Source organism: Cervus canadensis, chromosome 4 (genome assembly GCF_019320065.1).
Source record: "Cervus canadensis isolate Bull #8, Minnesota chromosome 4, ASM1932006v1, whole genome shotgun sequence".
Classification (NCBI taxonomy): domain Eukaryota; kingdom Metazoa; phylum Chordata; class Mammalia; order Artiodactyla; family Cervidae; genus Cervus; species Cervus canadensis.
The window spans coordinates 9,221,985-9,245,778 of NC_057389.1; the positions used below are offsets into that span (position 1 = coordinate 9,221,985).

The 23,794-nt window shown below is 40.1% G+C and overlaps 1 protein-coding gene across 23 annotated transcripts in view; it reads right to left on the reverse strand.

The window, feature by feature from the left end:
• The window catches only part of PAM (peptidylglycine alpha-amidating monooxygenase), a 307,426-nt gene that overhangs the window by 221,143 nt on the left and 62,489 nt on the right, over positions 1-23,794 (reverse strand). Inside the window, exon 1 of one of the 23 annotated variants that reach the window (XM_043464547.1) lies at positions 1,909-2,057. The exons of the other annotated variants lie outside the window; for them this stretch is intronic. The gene's annotated coding sequence lies outside the window, so the exon portion shown is untranslated. Of the gene's footprint in view, positions 1-1,908; positions 2,058-23,794 lie in introns of those variants that run through there. 23 annotated transcript variants of the gene reach the window in all.

Genomic DNA, 23,794 nt, shown 5'->3' on the forward strand with positions numbered 1-23,794 from the left:
TATTGATTCTCTTCTTTGTTGTCTTGAACTACTGATAATCTATTTGAATTGGGCAACATTTAATTTCCCACCCCAAGCATAGATCTAAAACTTGAAATCCTGAAGGGAAGATGACTTTATTAGAGAATCCAAAACCACTCGTGTCTAGGGAGATTCACTACCCAAACTTTCTTCTGAAAAAAGACCAAAAAAAAAAAAAAAGAATAACAGGATAAGTCACTAGATGCCAGCTATCACAGTTATACGTGCTACCAATTAATTATACTAAGCTTTTTAATATTGTAAGCATTGGGGAAATAGTTAAAGACAAAAACTTGGAGATTCTACATTTGGTGTGAGGGGTTTAAACACATAATGACTATTTCAGGGACTATTACAAATGAAAACTTCCATTTGTACACAGAATGAATAAAATAAAGAAACAGAGCCATAAAATTTTCATTATAAAAGCCTATTCTCCATAGGTTTATTAAAACGTTACATAAATAAATACTGTGCTATGCTTAGTCGCTCAGTTGTGTCTGACTCTTTGAGACCCCATGAACTGTATACCACACGCTCCTCTGTCTCTGGAATTCTCCAGTGAAGAATACTGGAGTGGGTTGCCATGCCCTTCTCTAGGGGATCTTCCCAACACAGGGATCAAACCCAGGTCTCCCGCATTGCAGGCAGATTTTTTTTTTTTTTTTTTACCATCAGAGCCAAATACCACAGATTTGGAAGTGTTTGCAGAATCCTCCTCCAATGGGATACCTCTTTGGTTTCATATACTAAGCTAGACAGCATATGAAAAAGCAGAGACATCACTTTGCCAACAAAGGTTCATCTAGTCAAGGCTATGTTTTTTCCAGTGGTCATGTATGGATATGAGAGTTGGACTGTAAAGAAAGCTGAGCACCAAAGAATCGATGCTTTTGAACTGTGGTGTTGGAGGAGACTCTTGAGAGTCCCTTGGACTGCAAGGAGATCCAACCAGTCCATCCTAAAGGAGATCAGTCCTGAGTGTTCATTGGAAGGACTGATGCTGAAGCTGAAACTCCAATACTTTGGCCACCTGATACGAAGAACTGACATTTGAAAAGACCCTGATGCTGGGAAAGATTGAAGGCAGGAGGAGAAGGGGACAACAGAGGATGAGATGGTTGGATGGCCTCACCGAGTCAACGGACATGAGTTTGAGTAAACTCCAGGAAACGGTGATGGACAGGGAGGCCTGGCGTGCTGCAGTCCATGGGGTTGCAAAGAGTCGGACACGACTGAGCGACTGAACTGAACTGAAATGAACTATGCTCATGAACACTTGCTTCTGATTTTTCCTAAATATTTATGAATAACAGAGTCTCTCATTCGACAGCAATGTTCTTGGCACAGCTCTTCTTCCAGATGCAGCATCCAGTATGGTCTTAAATTAAGGATCAAATGGCATCCTGAGTGCTGCTTCCCTCGACCATCTGCTAGCTTTGTGGGGTTTTAACAAACCAAATGTCATGTTAAATGTTTCCAGTGCTCCTAACCACAATAAAATAACTGTTAAGGAAAATTAACTTAAGGCTTAGTAAACTAGAAACACACACAAAAGAGAGAGAATAAACTGATATCTTTTGTGCGGTCAGAGTCTATCCAAGACACAGTCAGTGCCTTCCTGTGGCTGTGTTATCACAAGGCCAGAAACTGCTTGACAAAGTAAACGTGAGGACAGATCCATCAAAAGTGAGCAAGCATGGGATCTTAGGGTTTCTAATAAACTTAACCTCAGGACCACCAGAGTTCAGAGATTCCTTCTAGGTTACTTTCCATTTCATCCTTCATACCCATTTTTCGGAAAACAGGCCCATGGGAAAGAGAGGATCCAAACTCTATAAATCTTAGTCCAGGGTGCCCGAAGACTACTTGATTTTAATTGCTCACCCTGGCTGTAGCTTGACATCTGCTCCAGTCTTCCTTCCAGGAAGCAAGTCACAGATGCAAGAAGGCTGAACCATTCAGTTGCTCAGTCTTTCGTGTCTAATTACTTCCCACCCAAGGTCAACGTGACAATCAGATACTCAAAATGAAACCTATTAAGGAGAAAAAATATGTTAACCTCAGATTAGTATTTTTTAATATTGGGGGTATAATGTATCATTCATCCCTACTTTGTTTAAAAAAATTATTTTAATTCTCTTGTTACTTTTCTTCCTTGGAGTGTAGTAAGACTTTATAGCAATCTGTGACTCTATTTCAACTCAGCATTGCTAAGCAAATATTGTCATTTTATTCATGCCTATAACAAACTGTGATACTGTTAAAATTCTCCGCTGTGGTGATAAAAGTTTAAAACGTGGAGGATCTAGGAATTCTGAGTAGCTTTTAAGAAATATTTTCTCTGTCTTCTCTGTAACTCTAACCTTCATTCAATTCTTCTCTTCCTCAATTTTTCTATTTCAAAGAGATAATGTTTGAGAACTTTTTGGTCCTCAATATTGTACAATTCTATAAAATAGCTTCAATCACATCTATTTGAAAATTTTAAATATTCATTATTCAGAAATTTTGTAAGATTGGCAGTGGGAAAAGAACAAGCAATTGGCTGGCGGGGGGAAACCATAAATTTGGATTTCTAGTGTTATCCTCAAATTCCACTACACATCCAGGCACTGTATTTTGTAACCGTGTTAAGAGGAGTCTAACAAATTTAATGTAAACATTTATAGCATGTTGCAGTTTTGTAATCTAACTTTGGCATTTAGATTCTGATAGTCCAGGATTCTTTAAAAATGTAAGTGATGCTCTGTTTCTCTTCATTTGAGAGATCTTGGTGTTAATGTCCATTTGGGAATTCATTAATCTTGAGGCTTAGAGTCTACTCTGGCTTCCTATCAAACTATACTATAAAGAATTGAGAATTTGAAGTGACATTGTACAAAGAACACTGGCAACATGTTTATCTTCTTTATAAAGTTTTCTAATCTGATCCCTTTGTCCCCATGACTTTAGACACCACAGCTCCCACTGCCTATTTGTGCTCTATCAACACTCTTAGGTTAGATACCCTTAATTATCAAAACCAGTATAAATTAAACCACCAAACCCTTTGGGCAGCTTAGAGTTAGCTCTCCTGGGAGCCAGGGTTATAATCATGTGTTACTGAGCCTCAATACTCCTTGTTCTTACCTGCCTAAGGAAACAGATCCAGCCTACCTCTACTTGCTGGAGAATGGGAAGTCACACACTGCCTTCCAGGACCAAACCACGGTCCACCCTGCCCACCTCATTTTTATCTACCACATCCCAACTCCTCATGCCTATGCCACTGTTTTGGGCTTCCCTGGTAGCTCAGCTGGTAAAAAAAAAAAAAATCTGCCTGCAGTGCAGGAGACCCCAGTTCAATTCCTAGGTCAGGAAGATCCCCTGGAGAAAGGATAGGCTACCCACTCCAGTATTCTTGGGCTTCCATTATGGCTCAGATGGTAAAGAGTCCGCCAGGAATGCAGGATACCTGGGTTCGATCCCTGGGTTGGGAGGATCCCCTGGAGGAGGGCATGGAGAATCCCCAGGGACAGAGGAGGCTGGTGGGAGTCCATGGGGTGGCAGAGTCGGACCCGGCTGGGTGACTAAGCTCTGCACAGCAGGCCACTGCTTCAGTGTCCATTCTTACCCCCACTCTCTAGGGTCAGTCTGCCTTTCAAATTTGGAAGTAAGCAACATTGAGAATGAACTTCATGAGTTTAGGGGACTGAGGAGAAAAAGAATGCCAAAAATACTCAGCACTAAGTCAGAATGGCCCAAAATGAGTTCAAACCAGCAAAACCTTAACTGGTCAACTACGTCAATGGCCTGGGGATAGTGCAGAACAGAAGGAACATCACAAACAGTGCAGACACGGATCCCTCCCGTATCTTGTACTTCTTAACAAACCTAAAACTTCATTTTTAAAAGAACATTTATTTATTTGACTATGCCAGGTCTTGGTTGCAGCATGAGAACTCTTAAGTTACAGCATGTGGGATCTATGGATAATTTCCTTACCGGGGATCAAGCCTAGGCCCCCTGCACTGGAAGCATCGAGTCTTAGCCACTGGACCATCAGGGAAGTCCAAATACTCCATTTTTTAAGGTGAGTGTTATTCCAACTTATGTCTCGTTCCCCTTCCTTCAATCTTTCCATCTCGTTCAATGCAGGACATTTTAGTATAATGCATTTTAATTACTTATATTCTAATACTGGTGCCACCTAACAGCGGATCATACATCGCCAATCACTCTTTTAACTTTCAGACAGGATATGACAAAAGAATCTGTTCCAACCACCATCACTCTTATTTTGCTCTCTGCATCCCTGGATAAAGTAGCTGACCACCAGTGTGACAGGAGGCAGTAAAATAACAGTTTAAGATTTTTAACAAAGATAAGAATTTTAAATAAGAAAGAGCCAAGGAAAATTTTTAATGAATACTCAAAAGTATACTAACATATCTCTATACAAAAAGGGTAAAAAAAAGTATATGAATATTTAATTGATTAAACGGAAAAACACGTAGCATGCTGAAGCACAAATAGTGAAATAAACTCAATGGTTCTGTGTAACTAATATTTATAAAGTGTTACCTATGAGCCAAGACCTGTCTAGATGCGTATGCTTCACACAGTGGCTGCCAGATTGTAAAAAAGAAACTAAGAAGGGTCATTTGAAGAAATGGCAGCAGCTAATTAAAAAAAAAAAAAGGAAGGACAAAGAAAAATGTGATGCAATGCTTAAAAGGCAAGGAAAAAGAAAAATCAAAAAAGTCTCAAACATATTTCATGAAACAAATATACTTAAGGGAGCAAAGTTTACACATATAAACCAGCCTCTGTTACTGGGCTCAGACCAGCTTCCTAATGTATCCTTTATATACCATTTATATATCATTATATATATATTTAATTTTATATATAATATATATCATTATATATACTTTTTTTGCTTTGCTTTATTTTTGAGCGTACTTTATTTTTAATGCCCACCTTAAATATACAATTTAATGAGTAACCACATATCAATAAGCAACTTCCACTCCAATCAATCTCCACGTCCTCATGAGCAACCTCTATTATTACTTCTTTCAACATGTCAGCTTTTCCCTATATTTAACTTTTTACACGCATTTCTCATGTCTGCTCAGATAGACTATTAGCCCTTTATCACTAGAAACTTTTTTTTCAGAACAGGTAGGGACTCCAGAACCTTTAACTTTATTGCCCACAAGGAAATAAAGAAGCCCGAGAAAGTTAATGTAAAACCTGGGACTGAGACAAGGAAACGCGCTCTCAGACCTGGGCACCTTCTGTCATATTTGAAGCAGGAGGTTCAGTTTTGCACATCTCATTCCATACCTAGTCTGGGTGCTCAGAAATCCTTTTTAACTGGAAAAAAAAAATTAATGAAAGGAAACTTGTATTCCACTCGGGAGTAGTCTTCCTCACCTGTCTCTGAGCTGCCCGTTGGTCCCTAAGCTGCCCGTTGGCCTTAAGAATAGGCATCGGTGAAAAGTGAAAGAAAGTGAAGTCACTCAGTCGTGTCCGACTCTTTGCGACCCCATGGGCCATACAGTTTGTGGAATTCTCCAGGCTAGAATATTGGGATGGGCAGCCTTTCCCTTCTCCAGGGGATCTTCCCAACCCAGGGATTGAACCCAGGTCTCCTGCATTGCAGGAGGATTCTTTACCAGCTCAGCCACCAGGGAAGCCCAGACACACAGTAAGTACTCAATAAAGGTTAGTTATTATTATCCAAATAACACTGGATAAAGTTCTCTAGGGGTCCATATTACATCAGTTCAGTTCAGTACCTCAGTCGTGTCCAACTCTTTGACCCCATGAATCACAGCATGCCAGGCCTCTCTGTCCATCACCAACTCCTGGAGTTTACTCAAACTCATGTCCATCGAGTCAGTGATGCCATCCAGCCATCTCATCCTCTGTCGTCCCCTTCTCCTCCTGCCCCCAATCCCTCCCAGCATCAGGGTCTTTTCCAATGAGTTAACTCTTCACATGAGGTGGCCAAAGTATTGGAGTTTCAGCTTCAGCATCAGTCCTTCCAATGAACACCCAGGACTGATCTCCTTTAGGATGGACTGGTTGGATCTCCTTGCAGTCCAGGGGACTCTCAAGAGTCTTCTCCAACACCACAGTTCAAAAGCATCAATTCTATTCGTATTATATAATCATAATATAAGAAGGGTGTTTACCAATGCAAAACTATACGGCAAATGTTGACACAATACAACTGGCACAGAAAGAAGAAATGGGTTGGGGAAGAAGACATAGAAAGTCAGAGCAGGAGAACCAAGTGAATGAGCGTATATATTTATGCGCAGGTGGTGGGGGGCTCCTCTTGATTTGGGAACTCCCTTCTTGGAACTTCTGCAGTGCCCTGTTTATGGGACACATCCTAGTCCATTGTATCAAAATTAGTCATATCCTTCCCCTCGGGAGAATGTTGACATCTTAGGATAAATGTTTACCAAATAAGCTGAAATGCATTTCAAATAAAGTTAAAACTCTTTCTTCCCAATCCCACTCCTTACCTTACAAAGTTCCAAGCCTGAATAGAGGTGATTACATATTCAAACAAAATAAGAAGCTAATTCAAAGTTTATCTTTAAAGATTTCTGGCACTAGGAGATGATACATTTCTATACATTTGTAACTATTTTCCTTCTTTGCTGTTGGTTCACCTTCAAAATTCATCTTATTTTTCACTTCACATAGAGCGATAAGCTTCATAAATTTATCTTAAAATTCTTGCCAAAGTCCCAAGTCACTCCTGCCCTTTACCATAACTGTGTTTCCACAGAAACCAAAGGCAGTGAGTGTATTCCAAGGTTCCTCAGAATGTTTCTCAACCTAATTCCTTCATTCTTTGTTCTAACATTCTGGAAGCAATAGTCTAATTCTTTCGATTTCCCCTATAAGTACTCCATAGCATGTTTCATCTTGGCAGTCATAACTAAGTATTCATTTGGACGGCAAAGTTTTCCATTAATTAATTATATAGAGAATTCATGTTTTATGCATAATAAATGTGTATTCCTCATAACTCTAGACTATATGTTTGTACAACTACATATTTCAAAATATATTTGTAGGATAACTAAAATAAATATCTTTTTCTTCTTGTTAAAAAGCCATTCTTTCTATGTTTCCAAGACCTGAATGTATGTTTTTCCACAAAATAATCAACCCACATCCACTTACTTGCAACAAAATTGAATGAACCTAAATTTCTATATAATTCTTATCCTGATATTTAAATAAAGGAGTAATTACCAATAGTAATAAAGAACCATTTCCAAAAGTAATAAATATACAAAATGTTTAAAATTAGCAAATCCTTCTGTGCTATTTGTGTTGGGTTTGGGGACAGCTTAATACAGTATGTTTTATTTGTAATTAGTACTTGCACTGATGGTTCAAAACACAGGACCCCAAACTGAAATAATCTCTAACAACCTCACGATGCCCTATCAGCTAACTTCGTCTAGAAATGTCAACTTTTTAAGATGCAGTGATTTATGTTACGCTTTAAATATTTTAATCAGAGCAAGGGAATAGTCAATTCAAAAAATATGTATGAGTATTTCATTAAGTTGCAAGCCAACTTCATGAAAATTCTTATATACTGTATGTAATTTTTTTCATAAACCATCTGAGGCTTCAGCAAGAGAAATATACGCTATTTAAAGTGGCCCATGTGATGATTAGGAAACTCCACTGCGACCAGTCGCTAAGTCAGCTGAAGGCAGATGGTGCCGATGTGTTCAGCTGAAAGAAGTGTTGATCACAAAGTATCTGCCAATCAAACACTTGGGAAAGAAATGAGCTCCATCTGTGTTTTAATTACTCCAGCAAAACCATCCAGCGTAACTGCCAGAGCTGCACATTTTCACAGAGTACAAGAGACATAACATGTACTTTCTTTCATAAGTGAAAGGAGAAATTTCCATATACAGTACTGGCCAGAAAACAAAACAAATCAAAAAAGAGCACTGTCAGTTTAGAATAGAATCTAGTGACAACATGAATATTCTCTCCAAAATATTATTTTGCCCCAGTTCTATGTATACTCTTTCTCGAAGGCAGTTCTAGTATATTACAGAATTATATACATGAAAGTGAAGATGTGAAAATTTAAAGTTAAAATAATATTCAAATATTTTGGACACCTAAATATTTTGGACAACTAAATGCTTGGCTTCCCTGGTGGCTCAGATGGTAAAGTATCTGCCTGCAATGTGGGAGACCTGAATTTGATCTTGGGTTGGGAAAATCCCCCAGAAAAGAGAACGGCTAACCACTCCCATATTCTTGCCTGGAGAATCTCCATGGACAGAGGAGCCTGGTGGGCTACAGTCCACGGGATCGCAAAGAGTCGGACACGACTGAGCGGCAAAGCACAATAGTAATCCCACACAAACTTAATAAAGTGAAAAAAATTTACTAATTTATAAATATGCAATTTTATATTTTACTTTATAATCACATGGTACTATATTTGTTAATAGATTCTTATATCATTATAAACATTTATTTTACTAAAAGGAATAAAGAACTTCGGAAATTTTCTAGTAAGGGGCATCCTGTTCCATTTTTTCTCAAACAATACTATGTTGTTTCACTGTTGGTCTACTTTGTTTGTCTGTTTGCTATTGTTCTCACAAACGAATTTACTCTAGGACTCAGCTTATTTCATCACTGTGTAAACAGAAAATGTAAGAGTTCAAAATAACAAAGCTAGCACTTCTACTCTGGAGGGTTCAGGAGAACTTGGACATGTCTGAGCTACTGAACTTATGACTGGGACGTGCAAGTGAGCAGGAAGGAATAATGCTCTCCTTTGTCTTCGCTCTCTCACCAGCAACAAATTTCTGGCAGTAAGGATTACAGAGTAAGTTCAGAGATTCATACCAAGTTCAAAGTTTTAGATCTGTTTTGAAATCTGAGAAAAGCTATGAGCATACACAAATGTTGATGATATAAAGATTTATGAGCGCTAAATAGAATGGGAAAGACTAAACACAATAGAAAGGGAAACACTAGAGATCTCTTCAAGAAAATTAGAGATATCAAGGGAACATTTCATGCAAAGATGCGTTCAATAAAGGACAGAAATGGTATGGACCTAACAGAAGCAGAAGATATTAAGAAGAGGTGGCAAGAAGACACAGAAGAACTGTACAAAAAAGATCTTATGACTCATATAACCATGATGGTGTGATCACTCACCTAGAGCCAGACATCCTGAAATGTGAAGTCAAGTGGGCTTTAGGAAGCATCACTCCAAACAAAGCTAGTGGAGGTGATGGAATTCCAGTTGAGCTATTTCAAGTCCTAAAAGATGATGCTGTGAAAGTGCTGCACTCAATATGCCAGCAAATTTGGAAAACTTAGCAGTGGCCACAGGACTGGAAAAGGTCAGTTTTCATTCCAATTTCAAAGAAAGGCAATGCCAAAGAATGTTCAAACTACCAGACAATTTCACTCATCTACATGCTAGCAAAGTAATGTTCAAAATTCTCCAAGAGAGTCTTCAATAGTATGTGAACCAAGAACTTCCAGATGTTCAAGCTGGATTGAGGAAAGGCAGAGGAACCAGAGATCAAATTGCCAACATCCGATGGATCATTGAAAAAGCAAGAGAGTTCCAACAGAAAAATCTGCTTCTGCTTCGTTGACTATGCCAAAGTCTTTGAATGTGTGGATCACAAAAAACTGTGGAAAACTTTGAAAGAGATGGGAATACCAGACCACCTGACCTACCTCCTGAGAAATATGTATGTAGGTCAAGAAGTAACAGTTAGAACTGGACATGGAAAAACAGACTGGTTCCAAATTGTGAAAGGAGTACATCAAGGCTATACATTGTCACCCTGCTTATTTAACTCATATGCAGAGTACATCATGAGAAATGCTGTGCTAGATGAAGCACAAGCTGGAATCAAGATTGCTGGGAGAAATATCAATAACCTCAGATATGCAGATGACACCACCCTTATGGCAGAAAGTGAAGAGGAATGAAAAAGCCCTTGATGAAAGTGAAAGAGGAGAGTGAAAAAGTTGGCTTAAAACTCAACATTCAGAAAACTAAGATCATGGCATCTGGTCCCATCACTTCATGGGAAATAGATGGGGAGACAGTGGAAACAGTGTCAGACTTTATTTTTTTGGGCTCCAAAATCACTGCAGATGGTGACTGCAGCCATGAAATTAAAAGACACTTACTCCTTGGAAGGAAAGTTATGACCAACCTAGATAGCATATTAAAAAGCAGAGACATTACTTTGCCAACAAATGTACATCTGGTCAAGGCTATGGTTTTTCCACCAGTCATGTATGGATGTGAAAGTTGGACTATAAAGAAAGCTGAGTGCCGCAGAATTGATGCTTTTGAACTGTGGTGTTGGAGAAGACTCTTGAGAGTCCCTTGGACTGCAAGGAGATCCAACCAGTCCATCCTAAAGGAGATCAGTCCTGGGTGTTCATTGGAAGGACTGATGCTGAAGCTGAAACTCCAGTACTTTGTTCACCTGATGCAAAGAGTTGACTCATTGGAAAAGACCCTGATGCTGGGAGCGATTGGGGGCAGGAGGAGAAGGGGATGACAGAGGATGAAATGGCTGGATGGCATCACTGACTTGATGGGCATGGGTTTGGGCAGACTCTGGGAATTGGTATTGGACAGGGAGGCCTGGCGTGCTGCGATTCATGGGGTCACAAAGAGTCGGACACGACTGAGCGACTGAACTGAACTGAACTGAACTGAATATGTGCTAAGCATTGTTTTTAAAGCTATAGATATAACAATGAATAAAACAAAGGTTCTTGCCCTCAGGGAACTTATGCTCTGATGGAGAAAGACAGAAAACAAATTCGATTAAAAAACTAAGATCATGGTATCCTTCATGGCAAATAGAAGAGGGAAAAGAAGCAGTGTCAGACTTTATTTTTTGGGGATCCAAAATCACTGTAGACAGTAACTGCAGCCATGAAATTAAAAGACGCTTGCTCCCTGGAAGGAAAGCTATGACAAACCTAGACAGCATATTAAAAAGCAAAGAGACCACTTTGCTGACAAAGGTCTGTATAGTCAAAGCTATGATTTTTCCAGTAGTCACGTACAGATGTGAGAGTTGGACAATAAAGAAGGCTGAGTGCCAAAGAATTGATGCTTTCAAGTTGTGATGTTGGAGAAGACTCCGGAAGGTCTCTTGGACTTCAAGGAGATCAAACCTGTCCATCCGAAAAGAAATCAATCCCGAATATTCATTGGAAGGACTGATGCTAAAGCTGAAGCTCTAATACTTTGGCCACCTAATGTGAAGAGCCAACTCACTGGAAAAGACCCTACTGCTGGGAAAGGATGAAGGCAAAAGGAGAAGGGGGCAACAGAGGATGAGATGGTTAGATAACATCACCCCCTCAATGGATATGAATTTGAGCAAACTCTGACAGATAGTGGAGGATGGGGGAGCCCAGCATGCTGTAGCTCCTAAGGTTGCAAGGAGTTAGGCACAACTTAGTAACTGAACTACAACAAAATGAAATATATATTGTTGGATATTAACAAATGCAAAGAAGAAAGAAAAAGCACGAAAAGGAGTTAGGGATTGTTGGTGTGTTGTTGAGCAAAGTAAGCTCCTAATTTTAAACAAGGGATTCAGCACATGTTTTACAGAGAAGCAAAAACCTGGAGGAAATAAAAGCATAGGCCCTGGCAGCTACCTGGGCGAAGAGTTGGGAAGAGGATACTCCAGGCTGGGAAGAGGAAATATAAGATCCAAGTGGGCTATATGTTTGGCTTATGACAGGAAGAATGTAGAAATAAAGTCCAACGGGTAGATGGGCATCAGCTTTGTTAGAACTTGACTTTTACTGTGAATGAGATGAGAAGCCATTGGAAGGTTTTTGAGGAGAGGAGAGCCATGACCTGACATGTGGTTCAAAAATCACTTTGGCCACTATATTGAGATTAGACAGCGGGAGCCTGCGGCCATGTCAACAGCTACTGCAAGAATCTAAGCAAAATCTAATGATGGCTTGGACTTTAATGGGCATAGTGCGGGTGGTGAAAAGTGGTCAGAGTCTGGATATGTTCTGAATGTAGCACTAACAGAATATGGAGAATAAGAGGAAGAGAAGAAGACAGGATGACTCCAAAGTTTTTGAGCTGAGTGACTAAAACAGCATTGTCCTATAAAAATATAGTGTGGGCCACATATATAATTTTCAATTTTCTGATAGTCACATTTTAAAAAGTAAAAAGACAAAGATGAAGTCAATTTTTAAGGTATATCTTATTTAGCCCAATAAAAGAAAATATTTCAACAAGTAATAAAAAATTATTAAGATTTTTTTCAAACTAAGTCTTTGAAATCTATATTTTACATTTTATATAGTACATGTTATTGAACCAGCCATGTTTAAGCGCTCAACAGCTACATGTGGTTTGTGGCTACCATGCTGGGATAGTGCAGAATAAGAATGATGAAGTTGTTTTTTCTTTTTTTGTAACAGGGATACTAAATGTAACGGGTATACAAGTCATAGTTTAAATTTTAGTAGTAAGTCATGGAAGGCAGTTCAATGTTCACTGAAAATGTTAGTTAGTAAATGATGGTACAACCAAGTAGCTACTAAAAGCTAGGTTTCCAAAGAATATATGGTAGTGGTTTAGTTGCTCAGTCGTGTCTGACTCTTGCGACCCCAGGGACCGTAGCCCACCAGGCTCCTCTGTCCATGGGATTCTCAAAGCAAGAATACTGGAGTAGGTTGCCATGCACTTCTCCAGGGGATCTTACCAACCCAAGAATTGAACCCAGGTCACCTGCATTGCAGGCAGATTCTTTATGAGTATATAAAACATGTTCATAGTAAAGGGGTGAGGTGGAGTTAGAGAAAGAAAACAGTGCACACAAAACTGTCTCATGACTGGTAGTGAGAAATAAAAATACATGCCCACATACGCCTGGGAAGGCGTATCTCAAAATGTTAACATTATTTGTCGGATAACTGATATAGTAAAGACTGTAGGTTGGACATAGGGGAATCATCAGAATTTTGGGACATATTATATGTAGGATGCCTATTAGATAATCTCAAGTGGAAATATGCTGTTTTGAGTTCAAGAGAGAGGTTCAGATCAGAAATGTACATCTGGAAACTGTCAGTGTATTATGGAGCTTAAAGCCAAGAAAGAGACCGGATGAGCTGCCCACTCTCACCAAAAGAGTGAGTTTCAACAGAGAAGAAAGCAGGACTGGCGACTTCAATTAGAATATACCCCCTTTCAGAGTCAGCAAGATGAAGAACCAGCAGACTGGAAAGAACAGCAAATTAAGATGAAGCAAAACCAGAAGAGACAGTGCTGGAAGGAATAGAAAAAGACCACCTTCTTCAGATGATACCTACAAGCCCCAGTCTGAGAGGACTGAGAACCGACCCTGGTTTTGACTAAAGCCACTCGTGATCCCGACCAAAGCAGTTGCATTTGGAGAGGTGGGTTTTGAAAGGAGTGCGCTGAAGAGAGATTAGGAGGTGAACTGCAGTCCTACATGAGCAGTTTTGCTGTGAAGGGGGGCAAAAAATAGGGGTGTTTGAATCAGTCTGATTGCATACTCCTGGTATTCTCATCTCTCCCACTCTAATTTAAGTCCCTGGAGGCAGGGAACACCTTAATTCTCTGAGCTCCATATTATTTTTATGACAAAAAAACATGTATGTCCAGCAGTAACAGCAATTATACGCAGGCTAGCAGGCTGAATGCTGAAGTAAACAACTGGATGACCATGATAGTTAATTCATGATTCAGGTCATCAATAGGGGAAGCCTTCAACTCAGGATTAACACTTCTGAAAAGTAACTGAAATCTGATAATTACTGGCTGTCAAGGAGGCAAAGTACACATCTCTTTGTAACTCAGTGAAAGCTTTCATCAAGAATGATCTTTAGTTTTTTGCCAAATCCCAAGTTTAAAAACCACCAAACCCTACATATCTTTGACATTACTGTAAAGATAAAAAAAAAATCCAAATATTGAAACCTCAGACACACAAAGTAGTGAAATATCTATATAACTCAGAAGACCATAGATTGCAAACCAAATCAATATAGGAGATTGTTACAGTGAAAAATACATTGACTAGAAAAATCAATTATTCTTCAAATTTTCAACATTTTACTAAGTCTGGACAAATTTCTAACTCTAGTTTTGCACAATCAGTCTTTCAGCAGCGGTTCAACCTACCTGGAAAAATAATCACAGAACTAACATGTTAGAAGGTAATGTTCAAACTACTGCACAGTTGCACTCATCTCACACACTAGTAAAGTAATGCTCAAAATTCTCCAAGTCAGGTTTCAGCAATATGTGAACCATGAACTTCCAGATGTGCAAGCTGGTTTTAGAAAAGGCAGAGGAACCAGAGATCAAATTGCCAACATCCACTGGATCAACAAAAAAGCAAGAGAGTTCCAGAAAAACATCTATTTCTGCTTTATTGACTATGCCAAAGCCTTTGACTGTGTGGATTACAAAAAACTGTGGAAAATTCTGAAAGGGAAGGGAATACCAGACCACCTGACCTGCCTCTGGAGAAATCTGTACGCAGTTCAGGAAGCAACAGTTAGAACTGGATGTGGAACAACAGACTCTTTCAAAATAGGAAAAGGAGTGTGTCAAGGCTGTATATTGCCACCCTGCTTATTTAACTTATATGCAGAGTACATCCTGAGAAACGCAGGGCTGGAGGAAGCACAAGCTGGAATCAAGATTTCCGGGAGAAATATCAATAACCTGAGATATGCAAATGACACCATCTTTATGGCAGAAAGTGAAGAACTAAAGAGCCTCTTGATGAAATTGAAAGAGGAGAGTGAAAAAGTTGGCTTAAAGCTCAACATTCAGAAAACTAAGATCATGGCATCCGGTCCCATCACTTCATGGCAAATAGATGAGGAAACAGTGGCTGACTTTATTTTTCTGGGCTCCAAAACCACGGCAGATAGTTACTTCAGCCATGAAGTTAAAAGATGCTACTCCTTGGAAGGAAAGTTATGACCAACCTAGAGAGCATAGTGAAAAGAGACATTATTTTGCCAACAAAGGTCCATCTAGTCAAGGCTATGGTTTTTCCAGTAGTCACATATGAATGTGAGAGTTAGACTATAAAGAAAGCTGAGCACTGAAGAATTGATGCTTTTGAACTGTGGTATTGGAGAAGACTCTTGAGAGTCCCTTGGACTGCAAGAAGATCCAACCAGTCCATCCTAAAGGACATCAGTCCTGGGTGTTCATTGGAAGGACTGATGTTGAAGCTGAAACTCCAATACCTTGGCCACCTGATGCAAGGAGCTGACTCATTGGAAAAGACCCTGATGCTGGGAAAGATTGAAGGTGGGAGGAGAAGGGGACGACAGAGGATGAGATGGTTGGATGGCATCACTGACTCAATAGACATGGGTTTGAGGAGACTCCGGGTGTTGGTGATGGACAGGGAGGCCTGGCATGCTGCAGTCCATAGGGTTGCAAAGAGTCAGACATGACTGAGCAACTGAACTGAACAGAATTGAATTCTCAAGTTCAGTATATTTGACTCTTGGCATAAGAACATCTTCCTCTTTAAGATTTATTTAGAAAACACAGGCTGTTTCTAAATAGAATATAGGGGCTTTTTTTTTTAATTTGGCACCCAAGATAGAGAAATGATGACCAGAGAATGGGCGGGTTAGTGAAATAGTTGTAGTGATGTCCAAGAAATGTAAAGTTCTGAGGTTTATAAACTTAAATTTTCATTTGCTGAAAAGGGTAAACTGGTAACTCAGTGCAGAAGTTTCTGCACGTACATACGGCAAGCTACCCTGCTCACCATAAAAGGCCTAATAAAACACGAAATAATTCTGCTGCTACCGCTTTTCTTGGCCCGATGGACCTAACAAGGCTCCTATTTCCCAGCACAATCTCTGTGCTGTTTCCATTCCCCTTTTCCTGATACAGAAATTCTAACTTCAACTTCTCACCATAACCAACCACATCCCTTCCCTCTGCCCACTGTACCCTTTAACTTTACCAACCTCCTCTCCATCGGAAGAAAATGCGGATAACTATCCAAACAAGCGACTGCAGTGGGGGCAAGGGAGGGGCAGGGCCTCGCTGGGTACATGATGCTCTATACTCAGTAGGGTTTCAAGAAATAGGATTTGAGGTGCTTAAAGCAAATGTTATCGAGAGGCTGAAGGAAGATGGAAATAAGAGTAAAGAGAAGGACTAGGTCAGGACTCATCCACTGTAAAGTAACTCTGGGTGGGTGTGCTGTGTATGTGGGTGCATATAAAAAAGACATTTTATGATAGAACATAAGAGAAAGGTAAAGTGTTTTAAAGTCACGCAAATGGGACTAAAAGATAAGTAAGGGAATAGAAAACTTAGCAGGATAACAATAAGTCTGCCATCAAGTAAATATATCAGTTCACATGTTATTTTAGAAAAATTTACTTTTTAGTAAAATGCAAATAAAATGAATTTATCAAGTCCCAATCTGGCCATCTGGAATTTGCCACTTGGCAAAAATTAACATGAAAATAAAACAACAATTATTAAGTGATATGAAAGCTATTCTCATTATATGTTATCCTGTTCTTTGGCAGAAACTCCTTGAAATTTGAGGTCACGCCGCCTTTTGAAGAATTCTGCATTGTGCTGGGTGCACCATCCCAGACGGGAGGGCGTTCCACAGTAATTACTGAGACTGCATTCTGTGCAGAGGACAAGCCTGACCTTTGCCTGTAAGGGAAGCCATGCCGCCTGACTCCTGGCATGCGCTGACATTCCAACTGATAAGTCACGTTCCTCCAAATTATGATACGTATGCCCTTCTTTCTGTTTGCCCCCGGCCAGTAGATTTTGCACGCAAAACTGATATCCTTTCTTTCTATTAATCCTCACTCCAAAGTTGACTATTTTAGAGGAGTTAATGAAAAAAAAAAAACTGGTCCTGTTATAGAGACCTCACATCCAGAGCAGAAACAGGCAGAAACAGGGGCATTCAACAAATTAAAACAGCATAATTTTCTCCTTAAATAATTCCAATCATTGCTTTTGTTTTTGCAAGTTTGACCCGTTTTAAAGATGGAAGTCAATTTAAAGCAATTAAAAAAAAAAAACCCAAAAACTAAAGGAAAACAAGGGAGTGCAAGGTCAGTGTGGAAAATGAATAGAGGTTGCACTACCCTGATCTGCAAAGCCTTTTAGAGCAGGAAAGCCTGGGGAAGATTCCCCAGTTCCATCACTTATTTGCTGATTGCCTTTACTCCTGTTTCTGGGACAATCCCCCTAGACATAAAACCCTGAGCTAGTCTTCAAAACAGTCAATGAGAAAGCATAACAACCTTTGAAGTTTCTGATTCTGAAGTCTCCTTCCGTCTTATCCACCACCCACTGACCAAATACAATCCGGAACCTCAAAACTCTCATCTCCATTAGCTCCTTTATCTCTGATTTTTTTCAAAGATAAAACTTCTAAGATAATTTTTAACAAAGTTAAAGGATCAGTAAAGCAACCGAGCCAGTTCAAAATGATTTAAAGATTAAACAGTCTCTTCTATCACAGAGAAGGCAGCTGCTCTGTGAAGTAGTTATTTTTTTTTTTCTTTAAAGAAACAGAGATTTCATCTCTACTTATCTAATTTACCATAGCTGGGAAAATCCAGCATTAATTTGAACATTCTGTATACATTTTTTAAAGGTTTAAAGGTGTTGGGTTTTATTTCCTTATATTTTGGATTTATTTATATCTTTTGTCAAACTGTATAACATTGATTTCAATTCTTAAGTTCACTGTCACATAACAGTTTTCCTTCAATGATATTTTGATTGACAAAACCCATGATGACATAAAATCAGATTTCGCTTTCATGTAGAATCCCAAGTTTGTCTTACCTCTCTACTACCAAAAAGAATCAATGTCAAAATAATTACCTCTTGCAAAGAAATGTGTGGTAACCCACAAGTCCTTTTCTCCTAAATAAGGGTCTGAAAATACTATTTAGTTTTCCTCCAGAAAGTTATTCCAAAACTAAGAAGGAAAACGATTGGTTTTCTTTCCATCTCCTTTCTTTGAGAGAACCACTGCTGCTGCTGCTAAGTCACTTCAGTTGTGTCCGACTCTGCGACCCCATAGACGGCGGCCCACCAGGCTCCCCCATCCCTGGGATTCTCCAGGCAAGAACACTGGAGTGGGTTGCCATTTCCTTCTCCAATGCATGAAAGTGAAAAGTGAAAGTGAAGTCACTCAGTCGTGTCTGACTCTTCGTGACCCCATGCACTGCAGCCCACCAGGCTCCTCCGTCCATGGGATTTTCCAGGCAAGAGCACTGGAGTGGGGTGCCATTGCCTTCTCCGTGAGAGAACCACAGCAAGATGCAATTTCAGGTTTCCGGTCTCAAAGTAACATGCTTGAGTATGTTATCCTCTGCGTGTTTTACCATGAGTGCTCAGCAAAGAAGGTTTAAAAACTACTACTAGATATAAATTTTCTTGTACTTAGTACAGATGGGTTCATACGCCAGGAATTGGCTAAAACTCGAGATAAATATCAGACGTGAACAATGAGAGAGACTATTTTGGTGGCCTCAAATCTAGCATTATTGATTAGGGTAACAGATTGTGCCTCTCCTAGGTAATTGAGCAGGGCATGCCGGCCAGGCTCATTTGCTGGGTCCTGTGACTCAGGTGGCTTAATGCTGGATCAATGAGCGACAGTGTTATTCAAAACTCAGGGTTACTAGAGCTCACATTTTGGTCCCTGGAGGCCTAGCTATTACCCTCTTCAGCTTCTAAAGAAACCCTGGCTCATTCACATAGGAGTTAACTAACGGAATTTTTACAGTCCCAGATCAGTTGTTTTAATTAACTTCATCTGATGTGAGCCTCTCACTAAAGTAAGCTGAGAACAGTGTTGCTTTATAAGGCTCACATCTGTCCCTCAGAGTCTTGAACGTTTGACTCGGTAAAACATGTCTTCCTAATGTGATTTTCCCTCCTTAATGATCATGAAGCGTTTTAATATCCTTGGGGATGACTGCATCCACCGAATGAGGTCAAGATTTCACGGCCTACGTTGGCAATCACGAGTTTAAGTAAAAAATATCTGATTTATGAACCTCCCAACCCAGGAATCAAAGCCAGGTCTTGCTTGTTGCAGGCGGATTCTTTACCAGCTGAGCCACCAGGGAAGCCCTTAATGTTGATAAATCAGCCATATATTCTTCAGTCTCTGAGAGGGGCAGTGCAGAATAATGGTCCCCAAAGAGGTCCACACCCTAGGGCCTGGAACCTGTGAGTAGGTTACCCTATGTGACAGGGATGTGATAAGGACAAGGTTCCTACTCTAAAATGGGCTGATTATCCTGCACTATCCAGTTTGGCCACGTCTCATCACATGAGTCCCTTAAAACGAAGGGCCCTGCTTGGGCTCAAAGAACCAGAGAGACAGCCACGTAAGAATTCAGTCTGTACTTTCTGGCTGCTGAGATTGAAGAAGGGTGGCCATGAGCCAAGGAATGCAGGTGGTCCCTAGAAAAGACAAAGAAATGGATTCTCCCCTAGAACATCCAGAAGGGAACACAGCCCCAAACCTTCCTTTTCTAGTCCATCGAGACCACGTCGACTTCTAACCCACAGAGGTCTAAGACAACAAATTTTATGCACCAAGTTGGCAGTAATTTTTTATAGCAACAGGAGAAAAATTATACACTTTCCCAGTTATTGTACTATTTTTATCACTCCTTTTGTGAGAGAAAGGAAAAGTGGGCTAGAAAAAAGTATTACTCCAGCTGGGGCATGTGAGACCCTGTACATGAAAACTGGCCTGTTCAAGAGAAGGAGTCCAGGCCCCAGCCCTGGCTCAGACAGGAAATGAACACAAAAAATCAGGCTAAGCACTTAAATCAGCCTCTTACAACTTGAGCTCCTCTCCTCTCGTGGGACAAATGGCTCATCTCCGGGCCCCTGTACTTCAGACAGCTTCCTCTCATTCCTGGTTTCCCTGTGGCTCAGATGGTAAGAATCTGTCTGCAACACAGGAGACCCGAGTTTGCTCCCTGGGTCGGGAAGATCCCCTGGAAAAGGGCATGACAACCCACTCCAGTACTCTTGCCTGGAGGATTCCATGGACAGAGAAGCCTGGCAGGCTGCAGCCCATGGGGTTGCAAAGAGTTGGACACGGCTGAGTTACTAACACTTTCACTCTCCCGAAAGCCAAAGTGATCCTTTTTCTGCCATGTTGCATCGTCTCACTGGGAAAGTGTACAGACTTGGCATTTCCATGGATCAGCAGAACAAGTTCAAGTATGTGCAAAACTTAAAACATGCTTATCAGGACATAAAAAGAAAATGAAAACTCTGCTAAACCAATTTTTAAAATTACCCTGCCTAAAACTGCTTGGAACCACTTCCCAACGGCAGCAAGAAGGAGACTGTAATCGTTACAGTGCTCTCTCTATAAAATGCTACTTGCACTGGTTATCAGCAGGAGGATGGATATATATTCAGTACATGTATATTTTAAGGGTTCAAAACTGCAGAAGTCTTTTTCTTATTACAAAGAGTTAGCTACTTGATAGATTACCTTATCCAAAACATTAATACAAGAGCAAAAACCTGATGTAACATAGCCCAGAATATAAAAGTCTTCTTTCCAACACAAACATTATGAAAGTGTCTCATACACAAAAATAAACTCAATGAAAAGGTTTTAAAAGATATAGAAACAGTTTCAATTAGTTTAATTTCTTTACTATTTAACCAGCATAATCTAAAAGAGGTAGTATCATAAATTTCTCTCCACTTTTCAGGAATTTTTTAAATTAATTAGCAAATTTTCAAATACATGGTGGCGGTTTAGTTGCTAAGTTGGGCCCAACTCTTATGACCCCAAGGACTGTAGCCCACCAAGCTCCTCTGTCCATGGGATTCTCCAGGCAAGAATACTGGAGTGGGTTGCCATTTCCTTCTCCAGGGGATCTTCCAGGCCCAGGAATCAAACCCGGGTCTCCTGCATTGCAGGTAGACAGAGCTACAAGGGAAGTCGCACTGATTCCTATACCAGAAAGAGTTTGGTGACATGTCTAAGAATATATAAGTAGCAACAAATACATAAGTAGCATTAAATATTCAAAACAATAAAGAAATTAAAAGTCAAAGCATTTGAACACATTTTAGGGTAGAAAAGAATTCATAAATAAGCATTTATGATATTTGAGATGACAGATTAAACCCTTAAAGTAACTTAGTTTTTAATCTTTAACCTTATTTGATACTCTTACAACCATGTCTTTCACTGATTCTTTGAAGAAAGGAGAATAAAGAATGTCATCTGTCCACTAATACAACATCACACAGAAATAACACAAAGGGAGAGAGCAGGGTCTAGTTCAGAGGACTCCAAAAACCCAGGAAAGAAAAAAAATACCAGTTTTAATCAACATTTCTCTAGAAATGGACAATCTCAACCGTTTACCAATCTCTCAAAAGAGCCACCTGTCTACCTCCTACATAGAATAAAGGCTCAGCTACCCAAAGCAACAGGAGAGTCTTCAACCCACCCCCTCCACTTTTCTTTATTCTCCTACAAAGCTATCCATTAATGACTGAGAAACTGCCTTACTTATCACCTCCATTCAAACACAGTATTACATTCGTCACAGAATACACTGTGGGAACCAGGAGGAGGAAATAAATGCACAGCTAACATTTCATATGGACAGAACTCTGGGGATGGAGAGATTCAGACATAAGCAGCGGAGAGAAACCCATCACTTAAGTGTTTACTGATGGACACTTTGTGGCAGAAAACTTGAAACAGAGAATGAACTTTCCAAGGGACATCATGGCTCCTCTATTTGAATGCTGTAGTGGTTCCACAGTATTCTTTTCATAAAGCCGAACACAGTTTGCTTACCCTTAACAAGCACGGATATGTGTTGAAGGAGAACTTTTATGAAGCACTGATTTCCTTTGTTACTATAATAGGAGCATTGTAATTTATTATGAAATTGCAAGATATCTTTTTTTTTTGCAAGATATCTTGAAAAGCACTCAAAGTACGAAATTAGTCTGAAATGATAGCTATCAATAAACTTTAAACTTCATATACTCCCCCTGTAATCAAACCTCTGTTTTACAATTTCAGCTTTAATTTCTCTAACATGCAAATTCTCAATGTAACTCGGTCCTTCTTTCTAATAACATCTTCCCATAACCTTTTAGACCTTTACAAATGTAAATGCTGTTCAAAACTGGATAAAATATATAAAGTATAAAAAAAAAACATAATTCCCACTCTGAGAAAATCGCATTTGTCCTGTGACACCTGTCAAAATATTTAAAGAAATGTATATATTTCACATCGTTTGAAGCAAAAAGCTCTACCGTGTCTGCTACTGCTGCCGACCAAGGAGAGTAGCCAGCCAGCATCACATTGTGCATTCAGTTATTTTTATGAGCCCCCCCGTGTGTGTGCATACACATGCACACACACGTACACACACTCGAAGTACAAACTGTAAGTCTATTCTAGGCAACTGGCTGCAATGCTACCATACACCAGGTTTCCGGTCAGTAGCATATCTTAGAAAGCAAGAAACCACGCGCACACCTGAAGCCAAGAACATAGGCATCTGGTAATTCTCCGACACGCACACCGAGGCACTTACCTTCCATGTCCAGGGACGTCTGAGATCGAACTGGAAACGGAGCGACCGGCGAGGGGCTTTATTGCGGGGTGACTCATCCCCACGCAGAGGCTCTGAACAACCCCTGTATGCATACTGACATCATCGGGAGAGACTTGGAGGCAGAGGATACTATGGTAACCAAGCGATGTGCTGGGAGACAGAAGCCTTTAATTGCTTTAACAACTTCCTGGGGCTCGAGCTACCAGGCTTGGGTTTACTAAGCAGGGAATGAAGGCTGTCACAGAAGCGGCGCGTCAGACACGGAGAGAGGGGACTCAACGAATTCGGGATCTCTTCACTGCAACATGACTTTTGAATGACAAATGCCATGCCATGACCCCATGAGCAATATTCGCCTCACAGCTGAAGCTCTGCTGGAGTCACAGGTCAATAAATAATCCTCCCAAGTAGCAACGGCATAAGTATTCATAGATGGGTCTCTCACTTAACAAGCATTGATGTTATTATGTTACAAACATCCTTTTCCTTGAAGGGGAATACTTGACTCCCTTTGAAAAGAAAGCTCACATCTGTGCCTTCGGAGCTCGGAGTCCTGATAACAATGAGAACGGGTGCTCTATTTACTTCTCCAGGAGGCGGCGGCTGCCCGTTCCATTTATTTCCGAGCTCCAGTAAATCCCCGCCAATACATCACTTCTCCAGAAACACCCCCAGCAAAAGGCCCAATTACGACACCCAGATCAAGTCAGAAGAAATCTGCCGTCTTCCTGCTCCACAGTCTTCCTGATTAGGTTTTCTATCACAGGCAGAATTACTTCTCACCACCCCCACAACTATACATAATTTAAAGCTTCCCTTTGAACTATTCCTCCCCGCCTGCATCTGTCTCCTTGTTCACAAGAACACAACCCCTCTTCAAAATACCAACTTTGAAGCAATAGCTTAAAATAACAGTGTTTCAACATCAAACTGAGTCTGTAATGATATATCATGCTTACTTGATCAGGGCACTGCTTTAATAAGTATATAATTTATCATCTGGACCATAAAAACTATTGTTTTCTTTTCTATGAGTTTTAGATTG